Below are 18,699 nucleotides of genomic sequence, written 5' to 3' on the forward strand. Positions count from 1 at the left end.
ACATTTTATATAGAGAATCATACTGCTGAAGTTCTTAGACAACTATTTTTCTTAATTATAGGTTTCTAGATACTACAGACAATAATTATAGAAATATGGAATTTTAGAATTAGAAAGCATTTAAGATAATTATAATTTGATATTTCCAATTTTCATATGTGAGGAGATTCTGAAGTATTGGGTGACTTGCTCATGGCCGTTTAGTTCTTGGGAAGCTAATGATAGCACCTGGAAATTTAGAATCCAGATTCTGAATTCTTCCCAACCTGCATATTGACATTAAATGCCCTCACAGTAGTGGGACCTGTTGGGAATGATTTTTCTTTCAAGCTTTTCAAAAAGATCTCTTTTGGTGATTTTGAAAACAAGATAGTTCTGCATACGTATATATGTGTAAATACATTTCAATGTACACTCATAGTAATAATATCCATTGTAACATACATACAAGTAAAATATATGCACATATATGAGTTATAATAAAACATTACTTGCCCCAAGTGGTGGAGTTGGAAGCATACCAGGGGATTCCAATTCAATCCCATCGAGGTGGCATGTACCAATGCCATCTCACTGTTCCAGGTGATCAAAATTTCAGTTCACAGTTGGTCATGGTGGAGGGACTGGGAGTCAAAGGGAGCACATAGACAAGTCTAGTACCTGCTAACGCTAACCGATGGAGTAAATAAAGGGGAGAGTGATCCAACATGGGAAGTGAGATACTCAGCAGACTCATAGAATGGCAGATGTCCTAAATAGCACTCTGGCCTCAGAATCAGCCCTAAAGGCATTCGGATCTGGCTGAAAAGCCCATGAGAGTATTTCAGGCATGGAAAGCCAAGACACTCTGGCAAAAAGATTTCTGCGAGTGAGATCCCAGTGGAAAGAACAGGTCATCAAAGAAGGAGGTACCTTTCTCTGAAGGGAGGAGAGAACCTCCACTTTGACTATGACCTTGTCTAAACAAGATAAGAGTCGGAGAACTCAGAGGGCTTCTATAGCCTTGGAAACTCATGACTGGAGCATAGGGAGATTACTGATGCCATAGACAGGAGTGTCAATTGGTAAAGTCAACAACAGGAGTCACTGTGCACTTACTCCTCATGTAGGATCTCTATCCTTAATGTGCTGTACATTGAGATTTAATGCTATAACAAGTACTCAAACAATATATTTCACTTTGTGTTTCTATGGGGGTGCAAACTGTTGAAATCCTTACTTAATGCATACTAAACTGATCCTCTGTAAAAAAAAAAAAAAAGAAATTATCAACTCCCAACTTGACTCTACTGGGATTAAACATGACGATAGGTCTGCTCTGATTTCATCATCATTTAAAAAAAAATCATCTATTATTTTTCACTTTATGTTTCTGTGTGGGAGCAAACTGTTGAAATCCATACTTAATGTATACTAAGCTGATCTTCTGTATATTAAGATAATCGAAAATGAATCTTGATGTGAATGGAAGGGGAGAGGGAGTGGGAAAGGGGAGGGTTGTGGGTGGGAAGGACGGTATGGGGGGGAAGCCATTGTAATCCATAAGTCGTACTTTGGAAATTTATATTCATTAAATAAAAGTTTAAAAAAAAACATTCCTGAAGGGCCAGAATAGAAATGATTTGTTTCAAGAAATATGTGGTGGCTTTAAATTCCAGCTCCACTCCCAATTTGAGTTTCCTGCTGCACACCCTGAGAGACAGTGATGGTGGCTCAATTGGTTGGGTTTCTACCACCCACATGAGGAACTCAGATTGAGTTCTTGGCTCTTGGCTTTATTCTGGCCCAGACCCAGTCATTGCTCTAATGGAACCTTTTTACCTTCCACCACAACAATTCTAACAATTAGGATTTTAGATGTAATTGATCACTTCAATAATGTCTGTTGCCTCTCCCCGACTCTGGACTGACTCTTAAAATTTGAGGACTGGGGCACCTCAATGCTTGGCCTGGTGTCTTAATATTTGTGGAATGCGTGAAGAAAAGTAAAATATCCGCTCACCCCAATTCTCTCTGTATTTTAATTCTTTTTTGAAAAGATTTTTCCTTCTTTCTCTTAATTTTATTTAAGGTGTACAAATTTCATGCATTTCATATATATAGATTTAGGATAGTGATTTTTCCCACTCTACCTTCCCTCCCATGTATGCTTTTACCTTTCTTCCTTCTCTCTCATATCCCCACTCTTAATTTTTACAAATATCTATTTTAAGCTCACTTGATACTAGTAAGAATAATCCTATACTCAGTAAAGAGTTCAACAAAGAGTATGAGGAAAAAAAACCAACACTATACTTCAACAGTAGAGACAAGGGCTGTAAATAATCATCAAATATCAAAATGTCAATTCCACTGTAATACATTACATTTTAGATACTCTGCTAGTTTTTGCGATTTTTAAAAATTTTATTTATGTACACAAGTATCATTTATTTCATAAATAGATTTAGGAACATGGTGATACTTCTCACCCAGCCCTCCCTCCTGTCCAAGCTCCAACCTTTCTTCGTCCTCCTCCCTCTCCCATTCCCACTATTAATTTTTACAAAGTTTTACTTTGAGTTTACTTAAAGATCATAAAGTTAACCCTACACTAAGCATAAGAATTCAACACATAGTATGGAAAAAGAAAAACCACTGTTCCTCAATAGAAAAGTGCTGTAAACCAGCATCAAATATCAAAATGTCAGTTTCACTCCAATACATTACATTTTAGATACTCAGTTATCTCAGATTAGGCAAACCGTATGGTATCTGTCTTTTTTAAGACTGGCTTATTTCACTAAGTATAATGTTTTCTAGTTGCATCCATTGTGTGGCAAAAGACAGGATTTTCTTTTCTTTTCTTCTCTTTTTTAACCACTGAGTAGTTTCCTATTGTGTATATACACCATCATTTCTTTATCCAGTTTTCAGTTGATGGACATTTGGGTCGATTCCATATTTTAGCTATTGTGAATTGTGCTGCAATGAACATGGGGGTTCAGATAACTCTTTTAGATGCATTTTCTTTTGGTTTGGGTAAGTTCCCAGGAGTGGCATGGCTGGGTCATGTGGTAGATCTATACTCAAGTTTCTGAGATATCTCCATACTGTCTTCTACAGTGGCTGCACCAGCTTACATTCTCACCAATAGTGGATTAGAGCAGCGTTTTCCCTACATCCTCTCCAGCATTTGTCATTTATTGATTTCTTTACGGGGTGAGTTGAAACCTCATTGTGGTTTTGATTTGCATTTCCTTGATGGCTATTGATCCTGAGCATTTTTTCATGTTTCTATTGACCACTTGGATTTCCTCTTTTGAAAAATGCCTGTTCAAGTCCTTTGCCCATTTCATAACTTGATTGTTTGTTTTGTTGTTGTTGAGGTTCTTGAACTCTTTATAGATTCTGGATATTAATCCTTTATTATTTACATATTTTGCAAATATTTTCTCCCATTTTGTCAATTGCCTTTTCATTTTGCTGAATGTTTCTTTTGCAGTACAGAAGCTTCTCAGTTTGAAGCAATTCCATTTGTTAATTTTGGCTTTGATTGCCTGTGCTTCTGGGTTCTTTTCCAAGAAGTCTTTGCCTATGCAAATGCCTTGCAGAGTTTCCACAGTGTTCTCTGTTTCCTTTCTTCCTTCTAGCTTTAGGTTGAGGAAAATTCATTTTAATTTCTGTTTGTTACTCCTTCAACTCCAAAGTGCCACAATATGCTTTATTCCAAGCACTTCCAACAGACTTCAGGCTGGGGCTGTCATAGTGGAGTCTTCCCTAGCAGGCAGGTCCGAAGGATCAATAAAGCCATATTCCTGATGTCCTGAAGACAAAGAGGAGGAGAGTGGAAATTGTGCTTGGTAGCAAAGTGACAAGCTCCACAGTTAGCAGAATGTTAACCAGCTGCCATTCACTCTGAATAATATTATTCAGAGAATATTCTCAACATTTAGTTCATTTTGAATGAGCAGGGCCCAACTCTTAAAGATGAGAGTTCGTAAGGTTCTTATTACCTGCACACAAAATGAAAATGTCTTCCTCAGAGGGATGTGGTTACTCCACGGTATTAACTGAATAAATCACTGGGACTCCTTGAGTATATTGAGGAGGATGGGACCCTGGAAAGAATGAAAAAACAAACATGATAATTAGGTCATCGAGGAAAGTTACAGAGAAGGACTAGATGTGCCAATACCACCTATTTGAGAGCTGGCAGAATATTCCATAATACACAACTGGATCCCAAACCAAGGGCCAGAAAAAGGTCAGCAAAAAGTACCTTCAGAAAGAGAAGAAGGTTTTCCCTCTCACTTCAGGGACTAAGAGATCTCTGCCTGCCCTAATCCATATGTATTCTTCCTGGAGCAGCAGAGGTAAATGTCACCCAGACTCTTCAGGATGCTTTTTGGGCCCTGGTCTGAATGCATATGCACTTTGGATAAAATATGAAGTTTCTACATTCCAGGAAAAGACAAATAGAGAAAGGAAAGACACCTTTTTTGCAATGATTTCAGAATTTATTAATATGAATTAATGACTGCAGGGCAGGTGCAACACTTCCTCATCCAGGGACTGTGAAAGCTGGACTTGGATTCTACACCCCAGACCAAATGTGCCTGTCATGTGGAGACAGTGAAAATCCTGAAAGAGAGGCTGAACACAGGTGGTTTTGTGGGCCCTGAGAGCAGTCACATCAGGAAGTGAGTTATGTGCAGCCATGTGGACTTTTGTTCATCTACACTCTCCCTGTGAAGCTTTGGGAAAGGTTGCAACAGACTCTGAGCTGTGATCTGGAGAAGTAAGAGAAGCTGTCATCTCCTGACTTAGTGTGGTGGAGCGTAGGTAGCCCCACCTCTTCCCCAGCGTGGTGGCAACCACCAACTACGGTCACTTACTAATGGGAATTAAGAATTATGAGACTTGATGAGTGGTCTAAAGGACTTGCTCCTGAACATGCACAAAAATGCTGACATGTAACAGGATAGATTGGCCCCAGAAGTCAGTCAATTGTGTGCATATTAAATAAGAATGTGGTATCTTTGGTGCTTATGAGCTAGGAAGAATAGATATAACACATATGTGTAGAAAGACTGTTGCTCAAGCCATATGAATTAGTTATCTGATGCAGTGTTAGGAACAGTGTGCCACGCATCTATGCTAAAAAAGAAAACAACTAATGTTAATTATGAACTGACTGTGCAACACTATTCCATTGCTTTGTTGTGTTGTCTCATTTAATATCCACAACAATATTACCTTATAGGTTCTTTCATTATCGTCACTCTGTGGGTGGCATTCTCTTGTCCAAGTAAGTTATTGAGTGAATCAGAAATGCACCCAAGGAATCTGATTCCAGGATGCTTCCCTCACTCATTGCCTATACTTTCTCCATTGACCCTCACGTGACATCATTGATCTCCTCCTGGTAAACTCCTAGGCCATTCTCCTCTCACTGTGTTGGTTATACAACTATCACCTAGGACCAATACAGACCAACATCTGTATATGTACGGCATATGTATGGAACACACCCTGCCTACTCTTTTGTTTTTAAACATTATGAAAACCTTTCTCATTCATGTAACAGTGCCTTTGTCTTTGTTTTCCCAGCACTCTCACTCCTTAATGGCATTATTCTTTCTTGTAGTTCTTTATATAGATTTGCAAGGCTTTATCTGTCTGTTTCACAGACTCCCTTCTCTTGCCTTTTAAATGTTAGTGTACCAGGGTTCTGCCTCCTCTCTTTCCTGTCATTGTCTGTATTATCTTTGGGTGATCTCAATTACTCTGATGGCTGCAGCTTTCACCAGGATACTCACAAATTCCAGTTTTCTTTCCCTTCCCAGATCTTTTTTCTGTTCTGAAATATTGAGATTGTTAAAGCAAATTTTAACTAAGAAAATCTCATTACATATGAGATGTGGTCTATTTCCTCAAAGACATTTCAACTCAGTAACTATAAATTTTATATATTAATGAGAAACAAATATTATCCTTGTGTCTATATTCAACTATTCAAAGTATTTTGATTTTAAGTTGAATTTAGAAGATGATAGCAAACACTTTATGGTATACTAGTAATTATGTGTTATATATTTAATGTGCACATTTAATTTTTATTGGTAATAAAAATAATATTACCAGAGTAAGGATTAAAAGCCACTTAAGGGAATATAGAAGTATTAATTAATAATATTTAGTTACTTATATTTAATAGAATTATTCTTTGAAATTACCTTGTCTCAAAAATGTAGGCATAAAATGAATTTATAGATGTTCAACTTTAAAGCACTTTTATACATAGTAAAAACTTAGCCATTTGCATAAGCACAAACTTTGTTTATGAGGAAAACAAATATTTCCTATGTAGCTGAGAATATAGTTATCAGTGGAAAATGAAAACTACATCATTAATCTCTATAGGATTTCCTTACTCCTTTTAAAAATATAAAATTGAGTTAAGGATTTTCTTATTCTGTTTTATGTTTCTATAACATAAGTAGATTACAGCAGGTTATACGTAAAGCAAAGAAGTTCATCTGGTTCATGATTCTGGTGGCTGCTAAATTCAAACAGCGTGGCTTGACTGTTTTGCTGCATTTCAACACAGCAGAGAATCTGAAAAGGATCCATCTATGTGTGGGAGAAATATGTGTATGGATAAAGAAGCAAGAGAATGGGGAGGTGTTAGGCTTCCTCTTTTATAGCAACTCACTCTTTTTTTTTTTTTTGACAGGCAGAGTTAGACAGTGAGAGAGAGAGAGAAAGGTCTTCCTTCCATTGGTTCACTCCCCAAATGGCCACCACAGCCGGCGCTGCACTGAGCCAAACCCAGGAGCCAGGTGCTTCCTCCTAGTCTCCCATGCGGGTGCAGGGCCCAAGCACTTGGGCCATCCTCCACTGCCCTCCTGGGCTACAGCAGAAAGCTGGACCGGAAGAAGAGCAACCGGGACAGAACCAGTGCCCCAACCAGGACTCGAATCCGGAGTACCAGTGCCGCAGTCAGATGATTAGCCTAGTGAGCCGTGGCGCTGGCCGTAGCAACTCACTCTTACATGAACCAAACCCATCCCATAAGACCCTCACCCACTCCTGAGATACAGCTTTAATCCTTTTATGAGGGTGGAGCTCCATGACCCAATTCCTGCCAAAGGCCTAATCTCTTAGCATCTTTTAAAGATTCCACCATCTCAATACTACCACATAGACGCCCAAGCATTCAGTGCAAGAACCTTTGGTGGACAGACATGAAAACATGTTCAAACAATAGTAATACCCTTCAGGATTTTCTGTTGATACCTTTCTGAAGCTAGAATCAGAAGAACAGTGACTCTGGAATGATTTGGTTAATTCAGAGAAAACTTTCATTTCTCTGTAAACATTTTCTTCAAACTATCCAGGTTTGGATATCACTTATCCTCAAGACTTTAAACTTAACTTTCTGTAAGAAAAAAAAAGTTATCCACTGGTGATCTGGGCATAGAAGACAACTCAAGGACAAGGTTTTGGGATTAAGTCAACTATTCTGACTTAGCTTCACCATCTGTTTAGACTGTAAGATGACACATCATGAAACATTCAAATAACAATCTATGGTGTCTTAATAAATTACAATAAATAAGACAACATTAAGCATTCCATATGCACTGTTCATTCTAGATCCTTGGAATCAGTGAGGCATGTAAGTTTTAGTTCTAGGGGCCACATGATCACATTGATGGTCTTGTAAACAGATAGCTATGAGGGCACCGCCATCTGTGCTGTGTTGCAGACTTGCACAGAGGTTTACCAAAAGGGTGAAGCCTGAGGCAAGTCCACAGAGCATCTGTGCATCCAAAAGCCAAGTGGTACTCATTGTTTCAGGATCAAAATTTACAACTATCTGACACATCTGGATGCCTTATCAAGACAAATCCATAGGGAAAAGGGTTCAGAGACGATTAGCTGGCTCAGCTGTTTGGAGCAGCTGTGTACTCATTTGTAACCAAAGAAGTCTCAGAGCATGCACTTGTATTGCTGAGAATTCCCAGACATGAAAATAATAGTAAAATGCAATGTGATTGGCTGGCTTATTCACAGAAGTGTTATCTTCATTGGATGACAGTTGTACACCAAGGAGAGGAAAGAAAAGGTAAAGGAAGAAGGATGATGCAAAGCTTAAAGAAAAGCCACTATACAGAAGGCAGGGGTCATCACACAGATGGTAGTTCTAAGATGCTACCAGCATGGAGAATAGAGACAGTTCCCAAACAGAGGAATGCAGTGAGGTGTATTAAGCTGGACTGCCAGGTTTCAAATGCCAGCTCTATCACTCATTGCCTTGTGACCTTTGAGAAGTTATTTATCCTTTCTTTGCCTCAATTTCTCCTTCTATAAAATGTTAATTCTAGCAGTCTTTATCTACTGGGATTACTATGGAATTAAATGAACTCATACAAGTAGATGAGGAACATTTATAATAGCATTATGTAATGAAATTGTTCAATAAGCTTTGGCCAATATTAGTCATTGTTATGGTGAGTGTTCTTACATAGCTCCTGAATATATCATTTCATCATACTGAACACGAGTGACAGCACATATGCCATGGAACCTGCAATATTGCCTCTTTATATCTGAAGAATTGCCAGGCTAAAATCAGGTAACCTTCTAGGGAATATGAAATTATTGATGCCTCTAGTGCAAGTCTACAAATTTTCTTCATATTCTGATAGTATTTTAGGACATTTTCATGGAAAACACACAAACACACTGTAAGCTCTTGGTGTAAGTCAAACATTCTTTTAAACATTTTACATATATAATTTCTCCTCACAACAATTTTATAAGTACAATTATTATTTTTATTTTAAGATGATTAATTTGAGGTCATATGAGTTAACATCGGTTAAGATCTAATAATATTAAGTGATTTAGCCAGGGTTTGCCCTCAAGTCTGATTCCAAATTAATGCTCATAACCGTTATACTGTGTTAAGTAAACAGGACAGATGTCCAAGGGAGGTGATGATGGCCAAGAGCTACCCATTATACTCCCTTTTAGCTCATTTTCTGTTGCTTCAACAGATACCTGAGAATAAGCAATTATAAAGAAAAATGCTTTATTTAGCTTGCAGTTCTTGAGATCCAAGAGCATGGCACTGGCATTTGTGTGGATGCTGGTGATGACTTCATGCTGCAACAACTTATGGCTGAAATTTGGAGGGCAAAATGGGTGCATGAGGAAGAGCACATCTGTGTGAGGAACAAATGGAAGCATCATACAGGCTTCACAAAATCCACTTTGGTGGTTACCATCAAGTCTCTCATGGACTGCATTAATTCCTTCCAGAGGGATAATCTCTTATGACCTTAAATACCTCTTAAAGATTCCAGATTCCACACCTCTCAACACCATTATGTTGTAGAACAAAATCTCAACATGAGTTTTGGCAGGTACAAACTATATACAAAAACCACAACATGTTCCAACGAAATTATCACATTTTCTTTAATATGTAAGCTAGATATTAGATAGCTCCATTTTCATGCCAGAAGGTATAAAATAAGGGTCATTAATAAGGGTGTATAAACATAGTTTGTTTCTTGTATCTGAGCTCAACTTTTCTTCGTTCCTCATTCTTCCTCTAGGCATGATCAAGATTGGGGCTCCCCACTTGCTGACTGAGACTCCTCACTTGTGCTGTTGAAGTTCTTGACCCTCTGAAGCATGGTAGGCATCCCACTTGACCTCTGGGCAGTTTTCTTCAAGTCGTCTGCTGTAGAGTTATTTTATTCTTCAAAACATGACCCTCATCCTCATATCGTGTGTACCATGGTTAATGTCTACTGAAATTTTGCTTGCTCCTTAGGGGTGTGGAAACTTCTGCATCTTCTGTCCACTATTATAACTACAGGAATCTACAGTTACTTCTCTCATCTACTTATTTTTTTAAATTTTTAAATAACACATAAAATTATGCATATGGTGTTTGGATACATACATACATTGTGTGATTTCCAATCAGAGTAACCATACCTATGTCCTCAATCATTTATCATTTATGTGTGGTGAAATAATTTAAAATCCATTTTCTATTTTTAAAAGAAAATATCTCATTATTATTATCTTTAGTTACCCTGTCATGCAACAGAATACCAGAAATTCCTATTCCTACTTAACTGTAATTTATTACCCTCTCATCAGCCTTTCCCCAGTCTTCCCTCATCGCTTTCAACAGTTTCTTGTAACCACTATTATACTCTCAGTTCCCAGTGAGATCAACTCTTAGATCCCATGTATGAGCTAGATACCATGATACTTGTCTTTTTGTTCTTGGCTTATTTCAATTAAAATAATGACCTCCATATCCATCCATTTTGTTGCAAACAAGATTTAATTCTTGTTTATGGCTGAATAGTATTCCATTATGTATAGACACCACATTTTCTTTACCCATTCATCAGTTGATAAACACTTCAATTGTTATAATTTCTTGACAATTGTGAATAGTGTTGTAATAAACATGTGAGTGCAGATGTCTCTTCAATAGAGTGGTTTCAGTCCCCTTTAATACATACCCAGTTGTGGGATTTATATATTATATGGTAGTTTTTAATTTTTTGAGGAACTGCTTTCCATAATGATTGTAATAATTTACTTTTCAATCAGTAACCTGGAAGGGTTTCTAATTTTTTTTTAAAGATTTGTTTATTTATTTGAAAGACAGAGCTACAGAGAGGCAGAAGCATAGAGGGAGAGGTTTTCTATCCACTGGTTCATTCCCAGATGGCTGCAACGCCTGGAGCTGCACCTACTGAAGCCAGGAGCCGAGAGCTTCTTCTGGATCTCCCACACCGGTACAGGAGCCCAGGAACTTGGGCCATCTCCTACTGCTTTCCCAGGCCACAGCAGAGAGCTAGATCAGAAGTGGAGTAACCAGGTCTCAAAATTGGCACCCATATAGGATGCTGGCAGTGCAGGCAGTGGCCTTACCCATTCCGCTACAGCACCGGCCAGAAGGGTTTCCTATTTTCCCTATCTTCACTAGCCACCCCTTGTTATATTTTGTCTTTTTGATTATAGCCAGTATTACTAGCATGATATGATATCTCATTGTGGTTTTCATTTGCATGTTCTTAGTTATTGGTGATACTAAGCATTTTTTCATGTGCCTGATGGCATTTGTATGCCTTCCTTTGAGATGTGTCTGTTTAGAGATACTGCCTATTTTAATTGTTATTATTATTTTAATGAGTTATTTGAGTTCCTCATCTATTCTGATTATTATTCCTTTGTCAGATATATGGCTTGCAAATACTTTCTCTCAGTCTGTGAGTTGCCTTTTAACTCTGTTAACTGTTTCCTTTGCTGTACAGAATCTCTTTAGTTTGATGAAATCTAATTTGTCTATTTTGGTTTTATTTGCTGTGTTTTTGGGGTCTGATCCAAAAACACTCATTTCTGTGTCCTAAACATTTCTACTATGTCTTCTTCTGTTAGTTTTGAGATTCCAGGCCTTAAATATAGGTCTTTATTCTCTTTAAAACATTTTGATTGACTTTTGTACATGATGACATAGGGATCTAGTTTCACTCTTCTGCATCTGCATATCCAAATTTCTCAGTACCATTTATTGAAGAGACTACTCTTTTTCCAATGTATGTTCTTAGCATCTTTGCAAAGTTAGATTGGCTGTAGATAAATGGGTTCACTTCTAGAGTTTCTATTGTGCATCATTGCCCTATGGTCATGTCTTTATGCCAGTGACATGCTATTTCAATTACTGGACCTTTATATTAAGGCAGTTTAATGCCTCCTTCTTTGTTTTTCCAAAGATTGCTTTATACATTTGGGGTCTTTTAAAGTTTCACACAAATTTCTGTAGGGTCTTTTCTAGTTCAGTGAAAAATATCATTGGTATTTTGATGGGGATCACATTGAATATGTTAAGTCATTTTGGATAACATGGACATTTTAATGATAATGATTCCTTCAAGCCATGGGTATAGATATCTTGATTTCTTAGAGTTCTCCTCAACTTGTTTGTGATTTGTTTATAATTTTCATTTCAGATATCTTTCACCTCTTTGGTTAAATATACTCTGATTTTTAATTTCCTTGTAACTGTTAGAAATGTAATATTTTCCTTGATTTCTTTTTCAGATAATTTACTATTGGTATGTAGCACACCATTGATCACTGCACATGGTTACTTTTTGAAGTCACTTGATACTATTTATAGGAAGCCCTAAAGACCCTACCAAAATACTATTAGAAATAAAAAAAAAAAAATTCCTGAAAGTCACTTAGTGTATTTTTAGTTTAAAAATTGTTTGGTTTTTAAAAATTAATTCCTTTACTCAAGTCTCTCTATTAGAGAATCAAATCATTTCTCTGGGGCCGGCACTGTGGCACAGCATGTTAACACCTTAGCCTGAAGCACCAGCATCCAATATGGGCGCCAGTTCTAGTCCCGGATGCTCCTCTTCTGATCCAACTCTCTGCTGTGGCCTGGGAATGCAGTAGAAGATGGTCCAATTCCTTGGGCCCCTGCACCCACATGGGAGACCCAGAAGAAGCTCCTGGCTCCTGGCTTAGGATTGGCACAGCTCCAGCCATTGTGGCCAATTGGGGCGTGAACCATCAGATGGAAGACCTCTCTCCCTGCCTCTCCTCTCTCTATGTAACTCTGACTTTCAAATAAATAAATCTTTAAAAAATCATTTCTCTGTGTTCTATTGAAATATGTTGTTTCAACAGTGTTAAAACCACAGTTTTGACTTCTTTATCCAAGAGCTTGAAAATATCAGTTCCTATCTGTTTGGTTCCTGCTATCTTATTTTATTCCTTGAGTAAGGTCACAGTTCCCTTAAAGTTGTTGCTCCTTGTCGGTGTATATCATCTGTGCATTGAGGGCTTAGGTATTGTTTCCTATCCTTATAATTTGGCTCCATTTATGGCTGTCACTCCTCCATTCTTGAAGTTGTTTTCTTATTTTCTCTGAGTATATGGACATTTATGCTACTGCAGAACAAGGTGGCGTCCGAACTTGAGGATACTGTGAGGGTACTGCAAGTCCACTTTTGATGTGTTGTCATTATTTCAGCCCTAGAAAATGTCCAAGCCCAGATTTGTCTCAAATCTATAGATTGCATGTTTTTCAGAATAAACTGTCTTAAGAGGACTGGATTGTGCTAGCAGTTTCCTCCTGGGGCTGGGGCAGTATTAAATGTTCTGTCCTGTGGTCATTAACACCATAATGCTAGGTCATACCAAGAAACCACTGCCCTTTGAAACCAAATCAATACTGGGATAGGAAAAAAGCCCACCGTGTCATGGGCTCTCTGCTTGCTGAGTAGACTCACAGGCTGAGAATGTTACCAACCAGCCAAAGGTGATGCTGGCTGGGATGCATATCCAATAAACTGGGCCATGAGACTTCACTTGGCCACTGGGGAGTATCTGCAGGTTTCAGGAGCATTGCTCTGGGGAAGTTAACTGTGAATCTGCCCAATGTTAGATTTTACCAGCCTGGCATTGTGTCCTAAGACACAGTCCTGTGGTTCTTGGCTAACTGCTCAGGGTTGGGGAAGGGGTAAAAAAGGCAGCTCCTTGACCACCTACAATTACAGTAAGACAGGTCACGTGTGGTCTCACAATTATCAGGCACAGGACAGTCTTGGGGGTGCATGTGGACCCACAGAAGATTGCTGTTGATACATGTCAAAACAAGTCCATCCAACCAGAGTGCAGAGCTGTACTTGACACCAGGCAAGTCTAGTTGCTCTGTCTATAAGCACTGTTGTAAGGGTAGAAGCCTTTGGTCTTACCAGGTGATAGGTCTCACTGCAGTGGGCCTGCCTCTGGCTCCAAAGCAAGATCTTAAGGCTCTCTTTCCTGCCATACTCCCCAGTAGTTGGAATCTTACTCCACTGTGTACTAGAGGTTGCGGGATGGAGGTGTAGATAGTTCCTTAACTGCCTGACTACCAAGGGTCCAAAAATTCAGTCTTACTTACTAAAACTTGTTTTTGTCATGGAAGGCCTTGTAATCTATGGTCTGAAATGAATCACCTTTCCCTCCTCGAAGTGAGAGATATCTCTCTCTATGCTGTCGTAGTTGGAGATGGAGAAGTACTGACATGAACAACTCTTTCCTTCCTATTTTCTGTTTTCTTAAGTGACTTTTTATTATATTTACAGTAAAATCAGGTATTATTGACTCTTACTTGCTTTCATAGCTCTTGTAAACGTAACTCGGTCTGAGTAGTTGTTCAAACTGGTGTGTCTCTGGGAAGATAATCCCTCGAGTGCCTTATTTGATCACCATTGTGTGCCTTGCTCTGCCTCATTCTCAGCTATTTCTGTACTTTTGCTAGGGAACCATGTTGGGGGCAGCACCAGGAAGAAACCAGTTTCTCTGAGATGCATGCACTTCTGGGAAGCAGAGATGACTCCTTCTGTGAGAGATCCTGCAAATGCGAGTGTTTCAATACCTTTCTTTCATTGATGAACTCTTTCTATAGGCAGTGGGTTTGACCCTAGTCATAGGGGAAAGGGCAGAAAGTCCCTTGAGAATTATTTACCCCACATTCCTCTCTATTCTCCTACTTTTCCTCTAGGAGATGCTTGGCCCTGTGAATGGCAGTTTTCTTTAATTCATGCCTTTACTTCTTTGCTTGGCAGTCCATTTGAGAAAAAAAAATTCCTCTGAACTTTGTTTCTTGGTATGTAGAGAAGCTTTTGTAAATTAAGGGTCGTGTGTGTGTGTGTGTGTGTGTGTACACATGGCCATGGAGGTGGGAGTGGGGAAAACCTTCTGCTTAAGGAAATCTGGGTTTCAAGGAAATTTTCTCACCTTAAACCTAACAAATATGATTTAAAACTCAAATCTGAGCAATTCATTTCCTTGATGTTACGGATTCTGCTAAAGCAATGAAAACTCTTGACTCAATGCCTGAGAGAGCCATAGGGAATTAAAAATACATAGTTGTATTATTCTAAAAATATTATAGTCATCACATATATATCTATTTTAATGTTGCTTTCTGTGCAGATTTCCCCTTTGTGATCTTCAACTTTCATAAAATTTTTATTTAACCGTTTCATTGTGATTTCAGCTGTGGTTTGGACCATGGGGGTTTGAACTTGAACCGTAGCATGAAACAGGAAACAACATTTTCTACTCCAGCCCAGGACTGTGACACTATTGGGAGTAAAGAAAAAAGAGCAGCTGATTCCAGAGAGAATAGAGGTAGGAGGTGATGTCCAGCTGCCATCTTTAGATGAGAAGCCTTCTTTTGCCTTGAATGTTCTGAAATTTAGTTTGCTAATAATGAAAGTTGTTTGCATCCGGGAAGGCTTACTGTATGGTAATATTTTTACTATTTTCCTGACTGCCAATGTATTACACTGGCTATAGAATGCAAAATACACACCATTATGCAGCATGCAGAATATTGTTATAGAGAAGATTTCATAGGAATGTTGATCCATCTTGTAGACATTCTACAGGAGTTTAAATCTTGTTATATTGTTACAGATGACATTTCATTGTGGCTTGTGCCTGGCATTCTGTTAAAAGTCAAACATTAATGAGAAACTAGAGAAAATTGTAGCCTGCTATATTTGTAGAAGTGTATTTTTCTGATGATGAAAGGAAATTTTGAGGTCTTCCTATAAGCTGTCTGCAAAACACTATCACTTGTATTTTTGTAATGTACAGTGATACTGTTCTCACGCTGATCACTTGACTCATTTCCACTTGCCATCACTCCTGACCCAGGGGATATAGAGGAAATGTATTGTTTTCCCCTTTTCACTTTGACCCCAATAAGTCACATGTGGTATTCACTAATTTACTATAATGAAATGTGAAAGAATAGTTGAATAAAATTTTTCTGTGAGCTATGGCAATAACTTACTTTATAAGCTTTGGCTCTGTCGTGTTCAGCTTGTCTTCTGAGTTTCCTTGCCTTTTTCTGATATCAGCGAGTACCTTAAAAAATCTTAAATTTGTCCTCCAATCTAATGAGAATGTGAAAGCAAAATCATTAGCAGTCAATCAAGACAGACTCTGAAATATGTAAGAACTCATAATAGGATATACTCAGAATTTCACTTTAGTACCATCTTTAATAATAGTAGAAGAGAAAGGGGACAAGAAAGAACATCAAGGCAAGACAGATAAATGTGATGAGGGATAAGCATGTCAAAAAAGGAGAAAAGGGAGTAGGGTAGGGATAATAAAAAAAAAGAGGGGAGAATCAACAACTATAGGCACAACAGCAGAAAACTCTCAATGATAACTTAAAATTTTTGCAATGTTCCCATGTTTATAAATTTTGTTATTGCATATGTCCAACATAAGTTTCTATCATTAAATCAAGGACAACCACCATGTAGCTAAAGTCACTAAAGGAAAATTTTGGGTATTCCCTATGTTGTTCATGTTTTAACATCTTGGGTTCTTTGACCTAGAAGAGTTTTCATATTTTTGTTCCATTCATATCTTACCCTTACATACCTCTAAATATTACTTCATTTGCTGTCTTCTCATTCTCATTTATTGGGCCTGACCAATGGTGCAGCTTGTTCACTTGCTGAAACTTGGTTTGCCTTTGTTCTTTTATGTTACCTACATCTGTTTATCAGTATCAAAGGCAAGATGTTGGTTTCTGTTGTGAGTGCTAGAGCTAGACTGCCTGATCTATTTCCCAGCTTTGATTTGTTAGTGGGTAAATTTAAGGATCTTCTTAATTTCCCTAAATTAATTAGAAAGGGTCCCAACTAGAAAAGATGTCGCATTATATTGAGTATTTTGATGAGTATACTGGTCTGCGATGATGGCCATTATAGGAAAGATGAAGTGTCATGCCTCTTCCTCTCTTTTTGGTGTCAAGCTGAACCTTATGATTTGCTTTGCCCAGTGAAATATTAGCAGAAGTGATCCAAGAAGAATCTTGGCATGGACTGGGGCTTCCTTTCTTGTCTTTCTTTCTTTCTCTTTTTTTTTTTTTTTTTTTTGACAGGCAGAGGAGACAGTGAGAGAGAGAGACAGAGAGAAAGGTCTTCCTTTGCCGTTGGTTCACCCTCCAATGGCCATCACGGCCGGCACGCTGCAGCCGGCGCACCGCGCTGATCTGAAGCTTCTGGTCTCCCATGGGGTGCAGGGCCCAAGCACTTGGGCCATCCTCCACTGCACTCCTGGGCCACAGCAGAGAGCTGGCCTGGAAGAGGGGCAACCGGGACAGAATCCGGCGCCCCGACCGGGACTAGAACCCGGTGTGCCGGCGCCGCAGGCAGAGGATTAGCCTAGTGAGCTGCGGCGCTGGCCCCTTTCTTGTGTTTCTGCCAGTACCATGGGAGTATGCCCAGGATACTTCTTGAAGATCAGAAGCCTGGGGGGTAGAACTGAAGCCGTCTTAGATCAGCTGTCATATGAGTACATCTGGCCAAGGATTCACTAGATAAACAGACATTCAAGCCAGAAACCCTTAGTGTTGAATGTTACTGAACTTTTATGGTTTTTTTTTACACAGTATTGTGACAATAATATGAGAGTTTAATTTGGGGGCTTTTAACAAATGTATGTGGGTAGAGTTTAGGTAAACCAGAGTTTAGTAGTAGTAATGCCACAATCATGCCTGAAGGGGCAGGGAAAAAAAGTTATTATTGGAACTTAGAGAAAGAGAAACGTGTATGAAGACAAGAGCTGTGACCGGTTAAGGGAGGTGGCGGGGATGTGATTACATTGAAGAGATAGAGTTGGCGAATCAATAACTTAATCTTGCTCCACAGACTGACACAATGGATCACTTGTTAAAGGAAATTGGGCCAAGACTTCACAAGCAGTCTTTCTGGGCGGTGGAGGGGTTTCTGTGATTGGAGTTAGCAGCACATCAGAATCAGGCTGTACTGCGCCTCTGAATGGGCAACTGTTTTCCTTTTCTCAGTGCACAATCTGACAAAATGACCATAGGTGCCTCTGGGTAGGACTGGGATATGTCTCTCATTGTGTTACATGGTCTTCCCTGATGGGTCTCAGGCTCTCTGTCAATCAAGGAAGGGCTTCTGGGTATTCTGTATTAAGTCTGGTTGAATAAGGGACCATCGATTCTCACTATGGTGATTCGCCTTCAGTTTCCAATGAGCAGATGTAATACTTACCTACTGATACATGTTCAGAAATATTTTAATTTCCAACTTGTCTCATTTATAGGAATCCTATGATCCATTCACCATCCCCAGAAATCCCTTTGTGTCAAAATAGTTGGACATGGCTTCACCCAGAAGCTTATTATTTAATTGTACAACCTTATCACTGATAGTTAAGTGCCACGTCTGATCTGTTTCACTTTGGGATTCCATTATTTCTACAGGTATCAGGAAACTGAATTTTAGTGCAGCATCTTCCGAGGAGAACAGCCAGTGCAGAATCTTCACCTGCATGGTGGCCTTCTCATCACTGTCCTGGTAAAGGAGACATTCTCTGAGCTGTTTATGTGGTATGAATAGTGTTAGTGAGCAAATTGCATATACTGGGTCCATTCCAACATCCCACTATGGCCCCTATCTCTCTAGTAACTCTTGGATGTTTTATTATTCTAACCTCAAATATATAGATCATAGGTCATCAGACTTTTTCAGTAAAGGGCTTTAGGTAAAGAACAAATACCTTAGGCTGTGATGATCATCTGGACTCTGTTTTAACTACTCAGCTTTTCTATTGTAGATC

At 38.8% G+C, this 18,699-nt stretch overlaps 1 long non-coding RNA gene across 1 annotated transcript in view; it reads left to right on the forward strand.

Annotated features, from left to right (window-relative positions):
* Nucleotides 1-16,878, forward strand: part of LOC127483145 (uncharacterized) — a 110,795-nt gene extending 93,917 nt beyond the window's left edge. Inside the window, exons 3-4 of the long non-coding RNA XR_011378237.1 lie at nucleotides 9,612-9,693; nucleotides 15,083-16,878. This is a non-coding gene — a long non-coding RNA (uncharacterized lncRNA). The remainder of the gene's footprint in view (nucleotides 1-9,611; nucleotides 9,694-15,082) is intronic.
* The last annotated feature ends 1,821 nt before the right edge of the window (nucleotides 16,879-18,699 follow it).

The sequence above is a fragment of the Oryctolagus cuniculus genome, chromosome 8, assembly GCF_964237555.1.
Source record: "Oryctolagus cuniculus chromosome 8, mOryCun1.1, whole genome shotgun sequence".
Taxonomy (NCBI): domain Eukaryota; kingdom Metazoa; phylum Chordata; class Mammalia; order Lagomorpha; family Leporidae; genus Oryctolagus; species Oryctolagus cuniculus.